Source organism: Mirounga angustirostris, unplaced genomic scaffold (genome assembly GCF_029215605.1).
Source record: "Mirounga angustirostris isolate CCGP_5_RB_7025 unplaced genomic scaffold, mMirAng1.0.hap1 SCAF_5, whole genome shotgun sequence".
Classification (NCBI taxonomy): Eukaryota; Metazoa; Chordata; class Mammalia; order Carnivora; family Phocidae; genus Mirounga; species Mirounga angustirostris.
The window spans coordinates 101,339,812-101,362,297 of NW_026991713.1; the positions used below are offsets into that span (position 1 = coordinate 101,339,812).

The 22,486-nt window shown below is 40.2% G+C and overlaps 1 pseudogene; it reads right to left on the reverse strand.

The window, feature by feature from the left end:
- Positions 1–9,841: 9,841 nt before the first annotated feature.
- On the reverse strand, positions 9,842–11,047 carry LOC123841704 (WD repeat-containing protein 31-like; annotated as a pseudogene).
- Between the last annotated feature and the right edge of the window lie 11,439 nt (positions 11,048–22,486).

Here is a 22,486-nt window from a genome sequence, read left to right on the forward strand (position 1 = left end):
TTTGTCTTTCTCTGTCTGACTTATTTCATTTAGCATAATGACCTCAAGGTCCATCTTTGTGTTGTCACAAATAGCAGGATTTCCTTCTTTTTAGTGGCTGAATAATATTCCATTTTATTTATACAGCTGACCCTTAAATAACATGGGTTTGAACTGCACAGCTTCACTTATTTTCATTTGGATTCTTTTTTTTTTTTTTAAAGATTTTATTTGACAGAGAGACAGAGAGCGAACACAAGCAGGGGGAGCAGCAGGCAGAGGGAGAGGGAGAAGCAGGCTCCCCACTGAGCAGGGAACCTGACGTGGGGCTTGAACCCAGGACCCTGGGATCATGACCTGAGCTGAAGGCAGACACTTAACTGACTGAGCCACTCACGCGCCCCTGGATTCTTTTTTTTTTTAAGACTGGAGAGCAAAAGCCATGAGGCATTTATTTACAACTGCTTCCAGTAGGACCAAATATTAGGTGGCTGGCATAGAGGTCAGACCTGCTGCCCTCTGGGCACATGGGGAGGCCACAGAAGCTGTCAGTAACCCCTGGTTGATTCCATATCTTGGCTGGAGGAAATAATACTGCAGTGAGCACAGGGGTGCATATATCTTTTCAAGTTAGTATTATCACTTCCTTTTGATAAATACCCAGAAATGGGAATTGCTGTATCATATGGTAGTTCTATTTATTCCTCGTAAGAAGGAAAGCCATTGAAGGATTTTGAGCAGAAGAGCGACATTACTTATGTAAGTTTTAAAAGGATCTTACTAGCTGCTATGTTCAAACTAAAGGGGGCGATGATGTTATATAAGGAAACTAGTTAGAAGTCTATTTCAATAATCTAGATGAGAGATGATAGTGACCTGAGCTGGAAATGGAAAAGTTGGACAGAAATATTCCTTCTGAAGGTGTAACTCAAAGATTTGCTGATGAATTGGATACAGGCTGGGAACCAAAGAGAAGAGTAAAGAATTTTTCTTTAACTTTATAAAATTTTCAGAATGACTTTGTTTTCTTCATAAATATTACTTTTAACTGTTGAGCGGGTTATTCAGCTATTAGAATTAAAGCAATGTAGTCAAACTTATTACATAGGTACTAGCACAATCCAAGTCAATTGGGTTTCTACTCCTGAGCTCCTGAAATTATGTTTGCATTTACTGTTTATAAAGCCAAAGAGTTGGGGCACCTGCGTGGCTCAGCCGGTTGAGCGTCCAACTTCTGGTTTTGGCTCAGGATGTGATCTCACCAGTCATGATATAGACGGAGCCCCACATTGGACTCGGTGCTCGGCAGGGAGTCAGCTTGAAGATTCTCTCCCTCTGCCCCTCCCCCCAATTGTGTGCGTGCTCTCTCTCTCTCTCTCCCTCAAATAAATAATCTTTTTAAAAAAGCCAAAAGGCTTTTTTCATTAATAAGTACAAGGATTCACTAAGGAATATGCTATCTGTTCTACAAAATGTACTGAGTTATTGGTCTTTGAGAGAAATGTTCAAATCAGTCTAAACAAAGTGGTTAAACTAAATTTATTTTTTTATTAAATTAATTTTCATATTGCTGCTATGTTAAGTTGACCTCGTTTGGGGCAAAACCAGATTTTCCCATCTTTTCAATTTTTTCTTAGAAATTATTCCTGGAAGGACTAAATATAGCTGCTTTGAAAAGTTGAATTTGAGCAAATTCTGAGTGAAAGTTTCTGATCAATCTTTTTTTAAAGATATTAGCACATTAGGGGTGCCTGGCTGGCTCAGTTGGCAGAGCATGAGGCTCTTGATCTTGGGGTCGTGAGTTCAAGCCCCATGTTGGGCATAGAGCCTACTTAAAAAAAAGTAAAAAGAAAAAAAATATTAGCACATTGTAAGCACAATGTGAGCTACATAGGTTACTAGTTTTTACCTATATGCCCCAATTTTTAAATATTTGATATTTTGGATAGACATCTACAGAAAATGTATCATACACATCTTTGCTTTCTTTACAGAAGATTGGTACACATAATTTAACATTTTCTTGATGTCTCTGGATCTGCATCAACACCTATTATTAGTATATATTGTTATATATTATGGCTATGCTGTGTTCAAAGTCTCTTGACATATACAGGTTAGTCTTTTTGCTCCCTGATTAAATTGTCCTTCTGGCAGAGATTGCTAGTTACCTACCAAATCTATTGTCTCCTTTCTCATGAACAGAATTCCAAATTTTAGCCACTCAGATAAAACACTTCTATTTCTTAACTTTCCTTATATCTAGATCTGAACAGGCAACTAATTCCCTGCCAATAAGATGTAAGTAGGAGTGTTGTATGGAATTTCTGGAAAGCTCCTTAATATGGGAGGATGTGTTCTTCTTTTCTTCTACTTTTTTACTATTGGATATGATAATGGAAGGACTAGTGTCTATCTTGGACCCGGAGGGGATCTTGAGACTAGCAACCATGAGCTAAAGATGGCAAAGTGGAAAAATGGGAGCTTGGGTCCCTCAATGAGCACTGAGAAATGTCTTCTTCATATATCCCACCTACACTTCCAGTGATTTAATCTTAATTTAGTCTTTGTCTCCAGAGTCACATTCTTTTTGGTGTTGATTTCTTCTCTCATTTTGCTGATTAGTGTGGGCATTGGATTCTTATGTAGCACAATCTAATACAGTCAGGAAGCTATCCACAGATTAAAATAAAAAGCAAGATATTTATAACCAAAAATGAAGGAACATTTCTTTTTTTAAATTTTTTTTAAAGATTTTATTTATTTATTTGAGAGAGAGAATGAGATAGAGAGAGCATGAGAGGGGGGAGGGTCAGAGGGAGAAGCAGACTCCCCGCTGAGCAGGGAGCCCGATGCGGGACTCGATCCCGGGACTCCAGGATCATGACCTGAGCCGAAGGCAGTCGCTTAACCAACTGAGCCACCCAGGCGCCCCAAGGAACATTTCTTTTAACCAAAATTCTTCTTGAAATCCTTGTAGTTTGAAAGGTTGGCCTATTAGGAATGGTGGTTGACAAAGAAAATTAGCTGTTAGGATAAAATGACAACTGGAAGGGTGGGGTTGAATTCAAGGTTGTAAGTTCAAGCCCCACGTTGGGTGTAGAGATTACTTAAAAAAAATAAAATCTTTTAAAAAAATGGCAAAGAACAGCAACAAAGTAGGAACTGTGAAACGTTGATTCAGAAAGGCGGTTGGGAGTGGGCATTAGGAGGAAGTGATTGCAAATGGTAATTTAGAATAACATTTGGGAGTAGGTGGCTCATGAGACAAGGTGGTATCTGAAAAAAGTGAACTAGCAACTGAGTTATTTTAGATAGGGTGTCATAGCAATTTTAATGTTATATTAACTGCTTTTCTCATCAATAATCAAAGCCAGGCATATCCCTTGCTGAGACCTTGGAGCATTCATATAAATATATGGCTGTATATAACTACTCTCATTCTATGAAAATATAATGGTATGAAATTACTCAAGCAGAGACATAAAATCCATATGCATACATTCATAAATTACAGGGTGCAGAAGACATTGTGGGGAGGGGCATGGTATTTTTTTTTTTAAAGGCATAATCATGAAGGCAGATAAACTGCTTCTCCCTCTAGATTCTGTTACTAAGATAAAATCTAATGAGTAGGACTAAGAATCCTGCACTTGGGGGCCAGTATGACACTTAATGGAGGAAAATAAGAAGCAGTGTTTAGAATAGGTTATTAAGTTCACCTTTAATTATAGTTAGCCAAGGGTAGGTCGGAGCCACAAAGGTGAATAAACCTGAGAAAATCTGTGGATGAGGTTTTAATTTTTTTTAAGTACTATTTTTATTTATATTATATTTATTTATTTAAACTTACTATTGATGGTTATAAATAAATATAACCAGTCTGGCTGGCTCAGTCAGTAAAGCATGTGACTCTTGATCTCGAGGTCGTGGGTTTGAGCCTCACACTGGATGTAGGAATTACTAAAATAAATAAATAAATAAATAAATAAATAAATAAATAAATAAACTCTAAAAAAATATGGAAAAATAATCAAATCTAGGCTTTCCTATAAAATTTGTGGAAAAGTTTTAAAGTATAATGCCTAGCAGGAGCCTCTTATAACTAGTACCCTTCTACCTAATTGTATTAATTATTTTGGAAAGCAATTTGATAACTTTTATTAAAAGCCAAAAAATGTTTTTTTCAATAGTCTCATTTTGGAAATATATACAAAGGAATTAATCATAAACCTCACTGGCTACGATACTGCCACTGCGCAAAGCTAGGAATTAATCATAAAGTATGGAAGTAATATGCATAAAACTTGGTACACACAAAGCTTGAAGCAACCCAAATGTCCAGTATTATTTGGTCAGTCATTTATTCATTAAGCAATTTTTTTCCTAAGGACCAGCTATGTTCCAAGCACTAGGGGTAAAATAGGGAATAAAAGAAAGTTCCTTCCCTCACAGAACTTACATTTCAGAGGAGGAGATAGAAAATAAACAAACAAGGGGTACCTGGGTGGCTCAGTCACTTAAGCATCTGCCTTCAGCTCAGGTCATGATCTCAGGGTCCTGGGATCAAGCCCTGCTTTGGGGGTCCCTGCTCAGTGGGGAGTCTGCTTCTTCCTCTCCCTCTATTACTCTCCCTGCTTATGCTCATTCTCTCTCTCTCAAATAAATAAAATAAAAATCTTAAAAAATGAAAATAAACAAGCATAATACATATACTACACACACACACACACACATATAGTATGTCAGATGGAGAAAAATGAAACGGTAAGAGGGTAAGGGGGACAGGGGGTACATAGAAAGATGACTGTTCTTTGTTTGCTGGGGTTTTTTTGCCCCTGAGGGAAGAGAGCTGGCTGTTCTGTATAGGGAGTTGGGAAGGCTTCGGGGATGGTGACATTTGAGACCTGAAAGAAGTGAGGAAACCAGGCTTGAAGCTATCTGGCAGAAGATGTGTCCATCAGAAGGAGCAAGTCTTGAGCCAAGAGCATGCTTGGCATTGTTGAGAAATAGCAAGGAACTCAGTGCAACTGGGGCAGAAAGAACTAGAAGGAAATTAGCAGATTAAAGTCAAAGAGTCAGAGAGGACCAAAGAGTATTCTGAGCACAAAGGTGATATAATGTGATCTAGCTTTTTAAAGGATGGTGGGGAGAGGGAAAGAAAGCACAGAGACCAGTTAGGGAACTATTGAAATAATCCAGATGAGAAACCACAGTGGGTTGGGTCATGGTAGTAATAATGGGGTGATGAATGTGGCTGGATTCTGGACATACTCTGAAAGTAGATTGAATGTGAGGGATTAGAGAGAGGAATTAAGGAGGACTCCAGCCTTTGGGCTGAGTAGCTGGAAGGATGGAGTTGCCTCTCCTCATGCCTTTGGTGGTCTCATCTTGGCTCAGTTTTACATGCTGTGGTGGATTAAAGTTCATCTGGCAGCTGAATACCATGCAGTGAGTGACCTCAGGTGATGCCACGTGAAAGAGAATAATTGCCCAGCTGAGACAGGCTCAAATTTCCCATCCACAAAATTGTAAGCTAAAAAACAAAACAAACAACCCCCCCTCCCCCCGTTTCAGACACTAAATTTTAGGTTAATCTCTCTTGTTGCGATAGACAACCGGAACAAAGAACCATCTCTTTGCTGATGACCCACATATTGCCCGAACCTCTCACCTGAATTTGACATTCATATTTAATTGCATATCTGACATTTCCACTTGGACATGTCTTATTTTGGGTTCTCCCAGAAGTAGACTCCGAGACAAGGATTCAAGTGCAAGTAGCTTACTTGGGAGGTGATCTCAGGAAACACCAGCAGAGTAATGGGGAAGTGAGACAGAGAAAGAAAGCAGACAATAATGAGTGTGTTATTAAGCCAGTTATCACTGAAGAAAACTGCTCCATACTGTTGGGAAACTTGGAGAATTCATGTCAAACCTGTACCTCACAGTTTTCACACTCAGAGGGCACGGGAACTGGAACACTTACATGCTAACTTGGGTGAGTCATTGGTTGAGGGCGGCTCCTGGGGAAGCTAATTCCCCACTGGTCTGCTTAGCCCTCAGGCAAAGAAATGAAAACCCTGGGGGTGGGGAGAGGATTAAAGTGGGAAAGTTGAGGAAATCTGAGCAGGACTCTGACAGCATTTGCTAGGACATTAACATTTTAATGATTCCAGGACAATTGTTTGTTTTGTTGTCCTTGTTGTTTAAAGATTTTATTTTTAAGTAATCTCTACACCCAGTGTGGGGCTCAAATTCACAACCCGGAGATCAAGAGTTGCCTGCTCCACTGGCTGAGTCAGCCAGGCGTCCCTCCGGAACAATTGTTTTGTAGAATGTTCTACACACTGGCTACTGGGGATAGTTCTCCATGGTCTCACATTTCTTCATGGCTTGTGAGCAGAAGCACTAACTGTCCTTTTGCTTTGGATTACCTTTCCAAAGGTATTTGGATAATGAACAGCTTTGGAAGCTAAAGTCTCCCATCAAGACAGGCTTGTTTGTTCTTACCCAGTGTAATAAAGGTAGTATCACTCTAAGGCAAAAGTCAGGCATGTTTGCTTGCAGCCCATTAAAAAATTGGGGCTCCCTAAGCTTAGGATTCCTCTCCTGTAACTTAAATTTTGTGTGGGTATCGCCTAGCTCTTGTATTATCCTGACTGGGGCTTGGGAAACTGGCACAAGAAAATAATGACTCTGATTGCTGTTACTGCAATCCAACAGTATAAAGCACTACTTCTCGTAATAACCTCAATATATTTACTTGTTTGCTTTATCCTACAACAAAGACAAAATAGTTCCAGAATTACTATTCCATTGATGCCACCAACAACAAATCTAAGTAACTTTCAAAATTTCTTTGTAGTTATTAGACGATGTATTATTAAGGATTATAGTCAGAATACTATGTTCAAAAATAAGTGAAATTTTCGTCAGTGTGGTTATGTACCAATTTGATATGATCAAGTTCATTTGCTTCATTATTTATTTTTTTTTTTTTAAGATTTTATTTATTTAGGGGTGCCTGAGTGGCTCAGTCGGTTCAGCGTCTGCCTTTGGCTCAGGTCATGATCCTGGGGTCCTGGGATCGAGTTCCGCATTGGGCTCCTTGTTCAGCTGGGAGCCTGCTTCTCCCTCTCCCTCTGCCTGCCGCGCCCCCTGCTTGTGTTTATTTATTTATTATTTATTTTATTTATTTATTTATTTATTTATCAGAGAGAGAGCACAAGTAAGGGGCGTGGCAGGCAGGGAGAGAAGCAGCTGCTGAGCAAGAAGCCCAAGGCTGCACTCGATCCCAGGACCCGGGGATCATGACTTGAGCCCAAAGCAGACACTTAACCGACTGAGCCACCCAGGCTCCATTTCATTATTTGTGAATTAATTTCTTAAAAATACATAAACCATTTATGTGATTAAAAATTTAAACTTTACAAACAAAATTTTAAATTTTACAAAAAGGTATGCTTGGAGAAATCTCATTAGAATCCCTATCCATTCCATTCACTCCCTAGAGGTTAACTGTTATGGACCAAATTGTGTTCCCCCAAAATTTGTGTGTTGAAGATCTAACCCCCAATGTTACTGCTTTTGGAGATAGGGATTTTTTTTTTTTTTTAAAGATTTTATTTATTTACTTGACAGAGAGAGACACAGCGAGAGAGGGAACACAAGCAGGGAGAGTGGGAGAGGGAGAAGCAGGCTTCCCGCTGAGCAGGGAGCCCGATGCAGGGCTCGATCCCAGGACGCTGGAATCACAACCTGAGCCGAAGGCAGACACTTAACGACTCAGCCACCCAAGCGCCCCGAGATAGGGCTTTTAATGAGGTAATAAAAGATAAATGAGAGCATAAGGGTGAGGCCCTTATCGGATAAGACTGGGGTTCTTATAAGAAGAAAATGAGACATCAGAGCACGTTCTCTCTCCCTGTGCGCATGCAGAGGGAAAAGGCCATGTGAGGACACAGAGAGGAGGCAGCCATTTGCAAGCCAGGAAGAGATGCCAACAGAGTTGATGTATCAACAAAGACCAAATTTTCTGGCACCTTGATCTTGAACTTTTAGCCTCTAGAACTGTGAGAATATACAATTCTGTTGTTTATGCCACCCGGGCTGTGGTATTTTGTGGTAGCCCTAGCAGATTTATATAGTAACTATTAATTAGGATTTGATTTATTCTTCTTTCTCTTTCTTTTAAAGATGGGGGAGGGGCAGAAGGTGAGAGAGAGAGCGAGAGAGAGAGAGAGAGAGAGAGAGAATCTTAAGCAGCTCCACACCCAGCACAGAGCCCGAGGTAGGGCTCTATCTCACAACCCCAAGATCACGACCTGACGTGAAATCAGGAGTTGGATGCTGAACCAACAGAGCCACTCAGGTGCCCTTCTTCTTTGTTTTTTTTTGTTCTTTTTTTTTTTTTTTTGAGAAAATAAGCAAATATGTCCATTTTCCTATACAAAAAGTAGCATATTATATACTCTTTTGCACTTAACAATATACCTATAAATCGCTCTATATCAGTCTGTAGAAATCTTCATTCTTTTTTACAATTCCATTTCTTTATTGTATGTATTAAGCATAGTTTATCCAACTATATACGCAATATTTTACTACTACAAAAATGCCTGAATGAATTACCTCATATATATGTTGTTTAATGTTTGTGGAAGTGCCTGTTTAGGGAAAACACCTAGGAAATGGATAGCTGAATCAAAGGGTACATGTATATATATTTTTGTTAGATAATGCCTAGTAATCCTTTAGAGGGGTTGCACTATTCTATATTCTCTCTGGCAATGCATGAGAGTGACTTTTTCTTCACTGCCTCACCAACAGTGTTGTCAAACTTGAATTTTTGCCAATCTAATAATGAGAGATGATATTTCATTGTATTTTAATTTACATTTTTTTATCATAAGTGAAGTTGAATCTTTTGTCATATTTTTATGGGTCATGTATATATCTTTTTCTCTGGTTATCTTTTTTTAAAGTTACATTTTCTAAAAAAAAAAAGGAAAAAAATTACATTTCCTATCCAGGGTATAGCATATGCTTGATTTTTGTATATTTATTTTCTATCTAGATACATTACTAAATTATTTTATTAAGTCTAGTGGTTAGTCTATCAATTCTTTTATATAAAAAACTCTAAAGGTGACAATCATCATTTATGAATAGTAGTATTTTTGTCTCTTCCTCTCTGATCCTTATAAATTTCTGTTCTTGTGTTAGTATGCTAATTAGGACAATGATATGATGTTGAATGGAAGAGACAATAGTGGCTTTGTCTTATTCCTTATTTTATTTTATTTTTTTTAAACAATAGCTTTATTTTTAAGGATTTTATTTATTTATTTGACAGAGAGAGACACAACGAGAGAGGGAACACAGGCAGGGGGAGCGGGAGAGGGAGAAGCAGGTTTCCCGCTGAGCAGGGAGCCCGATGCGCGGCTCGATCCCAGGATCCCAGGATCATGACCTGAGCTGAAGGCAGACGCTTAACGACTGAGCCACCCAGGCGCCCCTGTCTTATTCCTTATTTTAAGGAGAATGATTTTAATGTTTTTCCACTAAAGGTAATGTTTGCTATAAACATTTTCATTTACTTTTAATTATTATATTTTACTATAAGCATTTTTAAAAACAGTTGGTTTTTTTCCTAAGTGGAACCCAACATGGGGCTTAAACTCACGACCTGATGAGTTGGATGTTTAACTAACTGAGCCACTCAGGTGCCCCGAAAATAGCTTTCTGTTAGATTAAATTTCTCCTCCATAATTGTTTTGCTAAGAAGTTTAGTTTTTGTTTTTGTTTTCATCTTTGATTGGCCACGGTTTGATATTGTCCAGTGAAATGACTCTTGGTCTCAGAAAACTGCCACTTCCCGTAGTTCCAGCCCTCTGCCGTGGTCCCCTCTGAGCAGGTGAATTCCTCTGCTGAAACTTGCATACCGTAAGGAGCCAGTATCGCCAACAGCCGGGGAAGTCAAAGATCCTAATCTATCTAGGGACAAGGTGAACAGGCAGGCTCCAGTATACTGGTTCCAAAATGTCATTTTGTTTTTTTGTTTTTTAAAGATTTTATTTATTTGACACAGAGAGAAAGAGACAGCGAGAGCAGGAACACAAGCAGGGGGAGTGGGAGAGCGAGAAGCAGGCTTCCCGCCGAGCAGGGAGCCCGATGTTGGGCTCAATCCCAGGACCCTGGGATCATGACCTGAGCCGAAGGCAGATGCTTAAGGACTGAGCCACCCAGGTGCCCCCCAAAATGTCACTTTGTAGTCATGTGATAAAGTAGCAATTATAGGCATTGAGGCCAGTGCCCTTGGTAGAAAGACACAAGATGCAACAGTCTGGAAATGCCCCTTATATTCTCATATTCTGTTCCGTGTCTGCCTTAGGTTCCACTGTGTGGCTGGCTTCACAGCCTTCCCCTCCAAAGCCATTGCTGCAGGAGATACACTTGTGTCTGTCCTCACTGACCTCGCAGTACGTCTGAACATGCTGCTTTGCAGGAAATGTATGAGGTACCTGCAGCCCTGACTGTCCCATAATCTGACGGTTTTATCTTCAGATGTCTGTAGTGTATGTGGTTCTTGGGGGACCCAGCAACAGGTAAGTGACCAGGTTCCTAGAGACAGAGGCTCTCTCTGTACACTGGTCCCAACATCCCATGAAGAAGGGTCTTGTCCCGAGAGCCAGGGCACAGCTGTGACACATCCAGACTCAGCCAATGCAGTGACCACCAGGGCGTGGCCAGGGAACTTCGGCCTTGGTTGTGAGGGACCATGCAAGTGCCACATCATGACCGTCCTTCCACGACAGATGCTGAAGAACTGGCTTGATTTGTGAATACAGGCTACCTTACTGATTTCTCATTCCTGTCCTCTGAACCTTTCACCACATTTCCAGTTTTCCAGTTAGAGGCCACAGCTGTCTTATCTTTTCCTCTGGAGACACACAGGTCTGAGTTCAGAGCAGCAACAACAGAGACAGTGTCCACGGGGGCTGGGCTATACTCCTGACAAGCTTTAGTTCGAATCCTCTCTTCAGTAATTCCACTGGGCCTGCTGTATTTAAAAGTGCTGTGTCTGGGGGCGCCTGGGTGGCTCAGTTGGTTAGGCGACTGCCTTCGGCTCAGGTCATGATCCTGGAGTCCCGGGATCAAGTCCCGCATCGGGCTCCCTGCTCGGCAGGGAGTCTGCTTCATCCTCTGACCCTATCCCCTCTCATGTGTTCTCTCTCTCTCATTCTCTCTCTCTCAAATAAATAAATAAAATCTTTAAAAAAAAAAAAGTGCTGTGTCTGAGTTTGCTTTGCAGTTTCCCCATCACTGCACAGAATCTACACAAAACCTTCTGAGAAAGAGCTTTTCAGGTGGTACCTGAAGAGCAGCATCCCTGTGGCTGTTGGAAGTTGTGTTCCCCCGCCCCCCCCCCGACCAATGGGATTGATTTTCTTGGGGTGTCTGGCTGGCTCATTTGGGAGAGCATGCGACTCTTGATCTCAGGATTGTGAGTCTGGGTGTAGAGATTACTTAAAAATAAGAAAACCTTGGGCGCCTGGGTGGCTCAGTTGGTTAAGCGACTGCCTTCGGCTCAGGTCATGATCCCAGGGTCCTGGGATCGAGTCCCACATCGGGCTCCCTGCTCGGCAGGAGGCCTGCTTCTCCCTCTCCCACTCCCCCTGCTTGTGTTCCTGCTCTCACTGTCTCTGTCTCTGTCAAATAAATAAATAAAATCTCTAAAAAAAAAAAATAAGAAAACCTTTTTTAAAAAATAGGATTTTCTTGGTGAGCTTCTGTATTCAATGCCTTATAATGTTTATCCTTTGGAAAATAGTTCAGGCAGCCACTTGCTAATCTCTGTGATTACAGCGGGCTGGCCGGGCATGGAGCTGAGGCCGGTGGGGCGCAGAGTGGAGGGCGTCCACAGCTACCACACTCCAAGCCTCCCATGCCTCTGCCCCTAGCAGTGAGGTGTGTCGCTAGGACAGGACCTGTCTTGCTAGAATTTTTATCATAAATGGATATTGGATTTTATGAAATATTTTTTGTATATCTATTGATAAACTTTTTTCTTTTTTCTTTTTAAAGATTTTATTTATTTATTTGACAGCGAGAGAGGGAACACAAGCAGGCGGAGTGGGAGAGGGAGAAGCAGGCTTCCCGCGGAGCAGGGAGCCCGATGCGGGGCTCGATCCCAGGACCCTGAGATCATGACCTGAGCCGAAGGCAGACGCCCAACTGACTGAGCCACCCAGGCGCCCCAACTTTTTTTCTTTAATACCTTAATGTGGTAAATTACATTGATTTTCTAGTATTAAATTACATTTTTATGCCTGGGTAAACCCAACCTGGTTATAACACACTATCTTTTAAATATATTGTTGTCCTTGGTTTGCTACTTATTATTTTTGTAACTTTCTTCCATGAGTATTGCTCTATAATTTAATGTTCTTGTCTGGCTTTGGTATTAATATTTTATTAACTTCAGTAAATGAGTTGGACTAGGGCATTTTCTAACTCTATTTTTTATAAATTTTTTGGAAGAGTTGAAAATAAGTTTAAAATTATTTGTTCCTTAAATATTTTGTAGAACTGATATGTATAAACTTCTGGACTTTTATTTTTTTTTTTATGAGAGAGTTTTTACTACCAATCAAATTTCTTTGTTATAAAAATATTCAGGCTTACTATTTCTTCTTCAATCAGTTTTGGAAAGTTATAAAGTATGTGTATTTAGATATCTCCACATGTTCACTAATTTCTTTGATTACCATATTCCTGTCTTTCAGAAATTTTTCTAGGGTTTTTTTTTCTGAAGTGTCATTTATATTTTCCTTTGGCAAAGATCAATTGGTAATAAACTCTGTGCTTTTGTTTATGTGAAATGTCTTTATTTTGTCCTTGGTCTTATAAAATAGTGTTACTGGGTACATAATTCCAAGATGACAGTTATTTTCTCTAAGTACTTGAAGATATTATTCTGGCTTCTGGCTTCCCTTTTGTGTTAACAAGTCTGCTGTCAGTCTAATTACTGTGCCTTTGTAAGTAAGCTGATTTTTTTTCCTGGCCTGATGTTATGGGTTGAATTGTATCACTCAAAAGGATATGTTAAAACCCTAAGCCCCAGTACCTAAGAATGTGACCTTATGGGGCACCTGGGTGGCTCAGTCATTAGGCATCTGCCTTCAGCTCAGGTCATGATCCCAGGGTCCTGGAATGGAGCCCCGCATTGGGCTCCCTGCTCCGCGGGAAGCCAGCTTCTCCCTCTCCTACTCCCCCTGCTTGTGTTCCCGCTCTTGCGCTCTCTCTCTCTGTCAAATAAATAAATAAAACCTTAAAAAAAAAAAAAAGAATGTGACCTTATTTTGAAATAGGGTAATTGCACATATAATTAGTTAAGATAAGGTCATATTGGAGAAGGGCGGCCCATTGATCTAATATGACTGGTGTCCTTTTAGGAGAGGAAAAGAGACACAGAGACATAGGTATATGAAGATATAACAGATGCTGATGGAGGCAGAGATTGAGGTTTTGCAGTTGTGAGCCAAGGAATGACAAGGATTGCTAGCAAATCATCAGAAACAAGGAAGAGGCAAGGAAGGATTTTCTCCTACCAGTTCAGAGGAAGCGTGACCCTGCTGACACCTGGCTTTTGGACTTCTAGAATCCAGAACCGTGAGACAATAAATTTCTGTTATATTAATCCACCCAGTTTGTGGCACTATGTTACAGCAGTCTTTAGGATTTAATGCAACTGATTTTAAGGTATGTTGTCCAAAAAAAAAAAAAAAATTTCTTTTATGTTGTCAGTTTCACTGGAATTTTCCAGGTTGGATTTCTTTTTACTTAAATCTTCTTAGTAACTTCTGATGTGTGGATTTATGTTTTTTATCAATATGGAAAAATAGCACTCATTATATGGATATAAGCTCATTTCCATTCTCTTGATTCTCCTTCTGGGACTCTAAGTAAATTTAAATTAGGAAACTGCCTTTTCTATCTTCATGTCCTTAGCCTGTCATATTTTCATCTCCTTGAGTCTCTGTGCTGCTTTCTAGGTAGAGATGTGTGGCAGCAATTGATAGTTTTCACTCATTAGCTATTTTCTCTTTATTTTAGTAATAGAACTTAATTTTGATGCGTCCATGACCATCCACAGTAAAAGCTTTGCCCTTGAGCAAAGAATGACCATGTAGTGAGCTTTTGCCATGGGATATAAGCAGGGTGGTGTGCACAATTTTTAGGAAGTTTTCTTTTTGGCTATTTGTATATCTTCTTTGGAGAAATATCTATTCACATTTTGTGCCCGTTTTTTTAAATGGGGTTGTCCTTTTATTGTTGAATTTTAAGAGTTATTTATATATTCTAAATATAATATCAAATATATGGTTTGCAAAATTTTTCCCCATTCTATGCACTGTCTTTTCACTTCCCTGACAGTGTCTGAGTTAGTCTGCTAGGGCTGCCATAACAAAATGCCACAGACTGGATAGGACCTCATTTAACCTTTATCACCTTTTAAAAGGCCCTGTCCCCAAATACAGCCACATTGTGAATTAAGGCTTCCACATATAAATATTAGGAGAACACAGTTTAGTCCAAAACACTCTGCCTTCTGGGTACCCAAAGTTTATATCCTCATGTACAAAATACATTCACCCCAATCCTAAATTCTTAACCCGTTCCAGAATCAACTCTACGTCCAAAGCCTCATCTAAATATCATCTAAATCAGGTATGGATGAGACTTGAAATATGATTGATCCTGAGGTAAATTCTTCTTCCAGCTGTGAGCCTATGAAACAGAGAAATTCTGTGCTTCTAAGATACAATGGTGAGACAGGCATGGATAGACATTCCCATTTTAAAAGAGAGAAATCAGCAAGAAAGGGGGGGGGGGGTGGATGCAAAGGAAGTCCAAAACTTAGCAAAGCAAATTCCATTAGATTTTCTGGCTCAATACTTTGCCCTCTGGGGCTACGGGGGTGGCAGCATCATCCTCTTGGTTCTGGGCAGTAGTTTTGTTCCTGAGGGATTGGTTGGTAGCAGCCTGACCCACTAAAACTGAGGATACAGCCTTGCCCCCTGCCCCCCAGACCTGTATCCTCTGGGCTCATGGTAGGAGTGACAGTTCTACTCATCTCTGAATAGTTTTTGGTGTTATTCCTCCCTTTTCTTGAAGGATAATGAGGACTGGCAGCCAGATAGCTCTACTTTTTTTATCCTGTAGAATCCCAGAAGTCCAACAGGACTCCTTTATTTTGGTGACTCTCTCCCCATTCTTGCGAGCTGGCAGTGTTTCTGCTGGTATAATCTCATCTCTATTCCTGGATACTTCTGAGATAGCTGATTAAATCCATGAGTCACACTCTCAGGGGGAAGAATTTTCTCTACCCTCAAGGTCCTTCTAGCTGGACTAAGAATCAAATTGATAGGGGGCAGAGTAACAAGAGAAAATCAAATTTAATAGCATATATACAGGGAATCTACACAGACATGGAAATTCCAAAGACAGTCAGGCAACGTGATGCTTGTATGAGCTAAAGAGAGGGTATCTGAGGATACAAAGGGGAGAAAGACCATTAGCAGGAAGGTGAAAGATGTTTAGAAAACCAAGGTTACCTTATTATGTAGATAAGTTTCTTAGGTAAAGGGGCAGTTAATATTAATAGCTATTAATAGCTCTATTAAAAGCTCTATTAATAGCTCTATTAAAAGTGTCTATTAATAGCTCTCTTCCTGGCACAAAGGGGCAGTTGAGGGGGGAGGTAAAAAGCTTTTTCTGAATCTGCTGGGTTTTAATTGTTTTTAATTCAAAATAATGTTCATGCCGAAGTGGCCCATCTTGGGGCAGCCTGCCCTTAGACCCTACAGCACCTATGATCTCTTTATCAAATGATTTTCCAGCCACACCTTTGATGTGCTTTGTAGAATTTACCTTTTCTTTTTTTGTAATATGGACAGTAATTGGGTACTGCCCCCAATTCCAACATGTGGGAGGGGGGGTGGGTTTCCCCACATTACCAAGAAGTAGTTCTCCAGACACCAGCTGGCTATCTTATAATTTAACTCAATTCTGACAGTATCTACCCAGAAATAGTATCAGATCCCACAGGTAAGGGCTCAGTCCCACAGGAGTGCTGTCACCCCACTGTCTTTCCTGCTCCTTCATATGCCAGATGCAAGTCTATGTTATATACCTGTGTCCTTGGCCAACTGGCTACAAATTGAAGGTTCCAGTGATCCCCTCCAACTCAGGATGCTGTCTGCAAGTTCAGATTGTTACCTGTACTTCTGACCAGTTGGCTATAAATTAGAAGTTCCCATGACCCCCTCCTTAGGATTGATTAACTTCCTAGAGTGGCTCACAGAACTCAGAGCCACATCTTTCTTAGTGGTTCTTTCTTTCCTACTGGTTTATTATAAAAGGATATAACTCAGAAACAGCCAGATGGAAGAGAGGCATTGGGTAAGGTATGGTGAAAGGATGCAGAGCTTCCATGCCCTCTCCAGGTGCATCACTTAACCCATACCTCACATGTTCACCATCCCAGAAGCTCTCCAAATCCCATCTTTTTGGGTTTTTGATGGAGGTTTGATTACATAGACAAGATTGATTAAATCACCGGCCATTGGTAATTGATTCAAACTCTCGCCCCTCTCCCTTTCCAAGAGTTGGGGGTGGGATCGGACAGAAAGTTCCAAACCTCTATTCCTGTTTCGTTCCCCTGGCAACCAGCCCCCATCCTTAGGTGCTTTAAAAAGTCACTTTACTAACATAAGCCCAGTTGTGAAAAAGGGGCTTGTTACATCTATTTCACCTATGTCACCAAATATTTTGACAAAAGATGTTCCCATTGCTTTTATTGCTCAGGAAATTCCAAGGGTTTTGGGAGCTATGAGCCAGGAACAGCGGACAAAGACCAAATATATTTGAGAAATATATTTTGGTCATCTGAGTGACCAAATATAAATCATAATGCCATAGATAGGCTAAGAATTTTCTGAATCTTCAAGTTCTCGTTCCTTTTTGCTTAATAATTCCTTCAATTCATCTCTCTTCTCCTGCATTTTACTATAAGCAGTAAGAAGAAATCAGGCTGTACCTTCAGCACTTTGCTTAGAAATATTCAACTTTACTATTTTTAAATTCTACTTTCCAGGGGCGCCTGGGTGGCTCAGTCAGTTAAGCGTCTGCCTTCAGCTCAGGTCATGATCCAGGATCCTGGGATCGAGTCCCTGCATCAGGCTACTTGCTCAGCGGGGAGCCTGCTTCTCCCTCTCTCTCTGTCCTTCACCCTGCTCGTGTTCTCTCTCTCTCTCTCAAATAAATAAAATCTTTTAAAAAAATTCTACTTTCCACAAAATACAAGAACACAATTTGGCCAATTTCTTTGCCATTTGATAAGGGTTACCTTTCCTCCAGTTTTCAGCAACATGCTCATTTCTGTCCCAGAGCTCACCAGAATCACCTTTGATATCCATTTTTGTACCAACAGTCTCTTTTCAAGGCATGCTAGGCTTTTTCTAACATGGACCTCAAAACTCTTGCAGCCTCTAATCATAAAGCTACTTCTACATTTTTTAGATATTTGTTGCAGCATCATCTCACTTCTCAGTATCAGAATCTGTATTAGTCTGGTAGGGATACATTAACAAAATATCATGGCTTAAACAACAAAAATTTGTTTCTCACAGTTCTGCAGGCTGGGTATCCAAGATCAAGGTGTCAGCAGGTTTGGCCAGCTTGTAGATGGCCATCTTCGTGTTGTGTCCTCATGTGGCCTTTTCTCTGTGCATATTCCCCAAGTGTCTCTTCCTCTTCTTACAAGGACACCAGTCCTATTGGATTAGGGTTCCACTCCTACAACCTCATTTAAATTTAACTACCTTTTTGAAGGCCTCTCTCCAAGTATGTTCACAGTTTGGGAAAGGGTGAGGAATTTTGAAGGAACACAATTCAGTCCAAACCAGTGTACTTGAAGCACAAGAGATAATTTTTTTTTTATTGTGGTAAAATATATACAACATAAAAATTACCAATTTAACCATTTTTAAATGTACAGTTGTATGACATTAAGTGCATTCATATTGATATGCAATCATCACCACCATCCTCTCCAGAACTTCATCTTCCCAAACTGAGGTTTGGGAAGTACTCTAATTCCTAAACACTAACTCCGTATTCTCCCTTCCCCAAGCCCCTGGCAACCACCCTTTTACTTTCTGACTCTATGAATTTGACTACTCTAGGTATCTCATATAGATGGAATCATACAATATACAGTCCTTCTGTGATTGGGTTATTTCACTTGGCATCATGTCTCCAAGATTCACTCATGTTGTAACATGTGTCAGGATTTCCTTCCTTTTTAAGGCTGAGTAATATAAAAGTTTTCCATTTTGGTGAAGTCCAATTTTCCTATTTTTTTTCTTTTGTCACTTGTATGTTTGGTTTCATCGCTAAAAAACTATTGCCTAATCTAAGGTCACGCAGATTTATACCTATGTTTTCTCTAAGAGTATTACAGATTTAACATTTATATTTAGGTCTATGGTCCATTTTGAATTAATTTTTGTAAATGTGAGGTAGGGGTCCAGTTTTGTTCTTTTGCATTTGGATATACAATCATTACAGCACCCTTTGTTAGAAAGACTATTCTTTTCCCATTGAATTACCTTGATATTCTTGTTGAAAACTGTCCATAAATGTATGGGTTATTTCTGAACACTTAAGTCCATTTCAGTGATATATATATGTTTACTTTTCCAGTACTACACTGTCTAGATCACTGTAGCTTTGTAGTCAGTTTTGAAATCAGGAAGAATGAATGTTTTCCTTTTTTTTCTTTTTAAGGATTATTTTGGCTATCTTGCGTCCCTTACATTTCCACGTGAGGGACGCAGCTTGTCAATTTTTGAAAAAAAAAAAAAAGGCAGCTGAGATTTTAATAGGATTGCATAGAATCTGCAGAAAAATAGGGGAGTATTGCCATTATAACACTATTAAGTCTTCTGCTACCATTTCTTGATGAACTACCTAGATTGATGATGATTTAGCTAACTTATAAACCCTGTATCTTGTGTCTTCCTACCCTCTCAGTATAGACTAACAATTACTTGCTCTTCCATTAGTTACGTTTCCTACTTTTAATTTTTTTTCTAAAGATTTTATTTATTTATTTGACAGAGAGAGAGAGAGACAGCAAGAGAGGGAACACAAGCAGGGGAAGTGGGAGAGGGAAGAGCAGGCTTCTCCCTGAGCAGAGAGCCCGACGTGGGGCTCCATCCCAGGACCCTGGGACCATGACCTGAGCTGAAGGCAGACACTTAACGACTGAGCCACCCAGGCGCCCCTACTTTTCCTACTTCTTCTTTTTTTTTTTTTTTTTTAAAGATTTTATTTATTTGACAGAGAGATACACAGCGAGAGAGGGAACACAAGCAGGGGGAGTGGGAGAGGGAGAAGCAGGTTTCCCGCAGAGCAGGGAGCCCGATGTGGGACTCGATCCCAGGACCCTGGGATCATGACCTGAGCCGAAGGCAGACACTTAACGACTGAGCCACCCAGGCGTCCCTAAACATAATCTCTTGAATGCTTTTACCTTTACTTTTACCTTTCCTCCCTATGCTCCACATCTTAAACTGTCCACTGCATTTTTACCTTATATTGTCTCCCATCCAAGTACTGACCAGGCCCGACCCTGCTTAGCTTCCGAGATCAGACGAGATCGGGCGCGTTTTACCTTTATATTGTCAACAATGGTATACATTTACAAACTATGCTTTAATGATAGCAAGATTATTCATAATTTATTAATATGTTGGATCTAAAAGTTGAACACCAGAAAACAGCACTTTCTAAGCTTTCTATCATAGTAATTAGTTATTCAGTTGAATTCTCTCTTTTTCAGATTTCTCTCCCAGAGAGATTTTATTTCCAATCTAGCCTAGAACTCTTGGGACTTCCCTGAATTAGATCTGCCCTGTCCTCCTGAATTAGATCTGATATTGTCAACTACCCTATTTTCTATCTCATTTTGCTTGAGCTTATCTTCAAGTAACTCTATTTAAAAAATGGTATTTGAGGGGTGCCTGTGTAGCTCAATCAGTTAAACATCTGCTTTTGGCTCAGATCATGATCTCAGGTTACTGGGATTGAGCCCCCCCCCCCCATCAGCCGTCAGGCTCTTGCTCAGTGGGGAGTCTGCTTCTCCCTCTCCCTCTGCTGCTCCCCTTGCTTGTGCTCTCTCTCTCTGTTCCTCTCTTTGTCAAATAAATAAATAAAATCTTAAAAAAATATAAAAAAGGGTATGTGGGAGTTTACCTTTTTGAATCCCTGCAGATCTAAAACTGTTTTCATTCTGCCTTTTTTTTTTTTAAGGTTTTATTTATTTATTTATTTGAGAGAGAGTGAAAGACAGTGAGAAATAGTATGAGAGAGGAGAGGGTCAGAGGGGGAAGCAGGCTCCCCACTGAGCCGGGAGCCCAATGTGGGACTGATCTCAGAACTCTGGGATCATGACCTGAGCCGAAGCAGTCGCTTAACCAACTGAGCCACCCACGTGCCCCCATTCTGATCTTTTACTCAATGATAATTCAGCTAGGAGTGGAACTTTTCTGAAAAGTAATTTTTTTTCTTAGGTTTTGAGGTTCAAGAAATATTTCCCTCAGAAACTTGGAACTCTTTGTTATCTTGTTATATTTAGAGTTGCTGGTAAAAATTCCAATGTCAGCTTGATTCTTGGGTCACTTCTTTTCTTTGGAAATTTAAGATCTCTGTTTTTGCAGTTCTAACATTTTACAAGGTTGTTTTTTCTTCGTTTTTGCTCTGTGCTAGTAGACACTTCAAGCTCTGGGAAATTTTCTTCCATTATTTTTGAGTAATTTTCCATTCTTTATTTACTTTGTTTTCTCTTTCTCTTGTAATATTAGTTCTCTTGGATTTATTCTTTCTTATATTTTCTCTCGCAATTTCCATCTCTCTGAGTATGTCTTCTTTTTTTAAAGTTTATTTATTTATTTATGTAATCTTTACACCCAACATGGGGCTCAAACTCATGATTGGGAGATCAAGAGTCGTGCACTCTTCTGACTGAGCTAGCTAGGTGCCCCATATTTCTTCTATTTGTAAATTTCATTCACTTTATCTTTTAACACTTATAGTGAATTTATAATTTTGGCAATTTCTTTTTTTTTTTAAGATTTTATTTATTTATTTGAGAGAGAGAGCGTGCACAAGCTGGAGGTGGGGAGAGGCAGAGGGAGAAACAGACTCCCCTCTGAGCAGGGAGCCCAACGCGGGGCTCCATCCCAAGACCCTGGGATCTTGACCTGAGCCAAAGGCAGACGCTTAACTGACTGAAACACCCAGGCACCCCTAATTCTGGCAATTTCTTATTTATGATTTCAAGACTTACTTTTTATTCTTGGATTGTTACTTCATCTGAGTATACTGAGTATATTATTCTTATTTCATAGGTGTACTAAAAGTCCATGAGCATATTAACTATTATTTTTTAAGTTCTCTGAAGTTTCTTTATTTCCTCTATGGTCACATTTTGTTTATCTTTCTCCCCTCCCCCTAAATTGGAGACTTCTTTTAAAAATCTATTAATCTAATCCTTGGTTGTCTGTTCATGTTTAAGATGAAGTAATTGGAATGCTGATTAGGAATCTTGTGGTCTTGGGAGGGTCTTGCCAACTTGCACAACTTCACTCAAGGGTGAGTGGGTAGAAAACCAGCTCCTGTGCCAGAATGAAGACTGCTTCACTCAGTCATTAAATGCTCAAATAGGGGGTGCCTGGGTGGCTCAGTTGGTCAAGCATCTGCCTTTGGCTCACGTCATGATCCCAGGGTCCTGGGATCGAATCCCGCATTGGGCTCCCTGCTCAGTGGGGAGCCGGCTTCTCCCTCTGTCTGCAGCTCCCCTAGCTTATGTTCCCTCTCTCTCTGTCAAATAAATAAAATCTTAAAAAAAAAAAAATGCTCAAATAGCTGCCCAACTCCTCCCCAGAGAGGATGAGAACTCTTGATTTTTAGCCTGGGATAAATGCCTACTGACTGTATTCGAGATAAGGAAGGGTTCTTCTGTTCTATATGGAGATCTTTATTTCACCTTCCTATTGGCTGCAGCCTCCTTCTGCACCTACTCCACATTATGGTTCCTTTAATTTTGTTTAGTCAGACTGCACTCACTTCTTGTGTAAATTAAAAAAATATATATGTTTTGGTGGTCTCCTTCCCATTTTCTATTACGTATGGGTTTTGTATCATTTTAAAAATTCCTTTATTAGCATTTTAATTGGGGTCTCAGGAAGAAGAGGTAATGAGGGCGCCTGGGTGGCTCAGTTGGTTAAGCAACTGCCTTCGGCTCAGGTCATGATCCTGGAGTCCCAGGATCGAGTCCCGCATCGGGCTCCCTGCTCCGTAGGGAGTCTGCTTCTCCCTCTGACCCTCTACCCTCTCATGCTGTCTGTCATTCTCTCTCTCTCAATAAAATAAA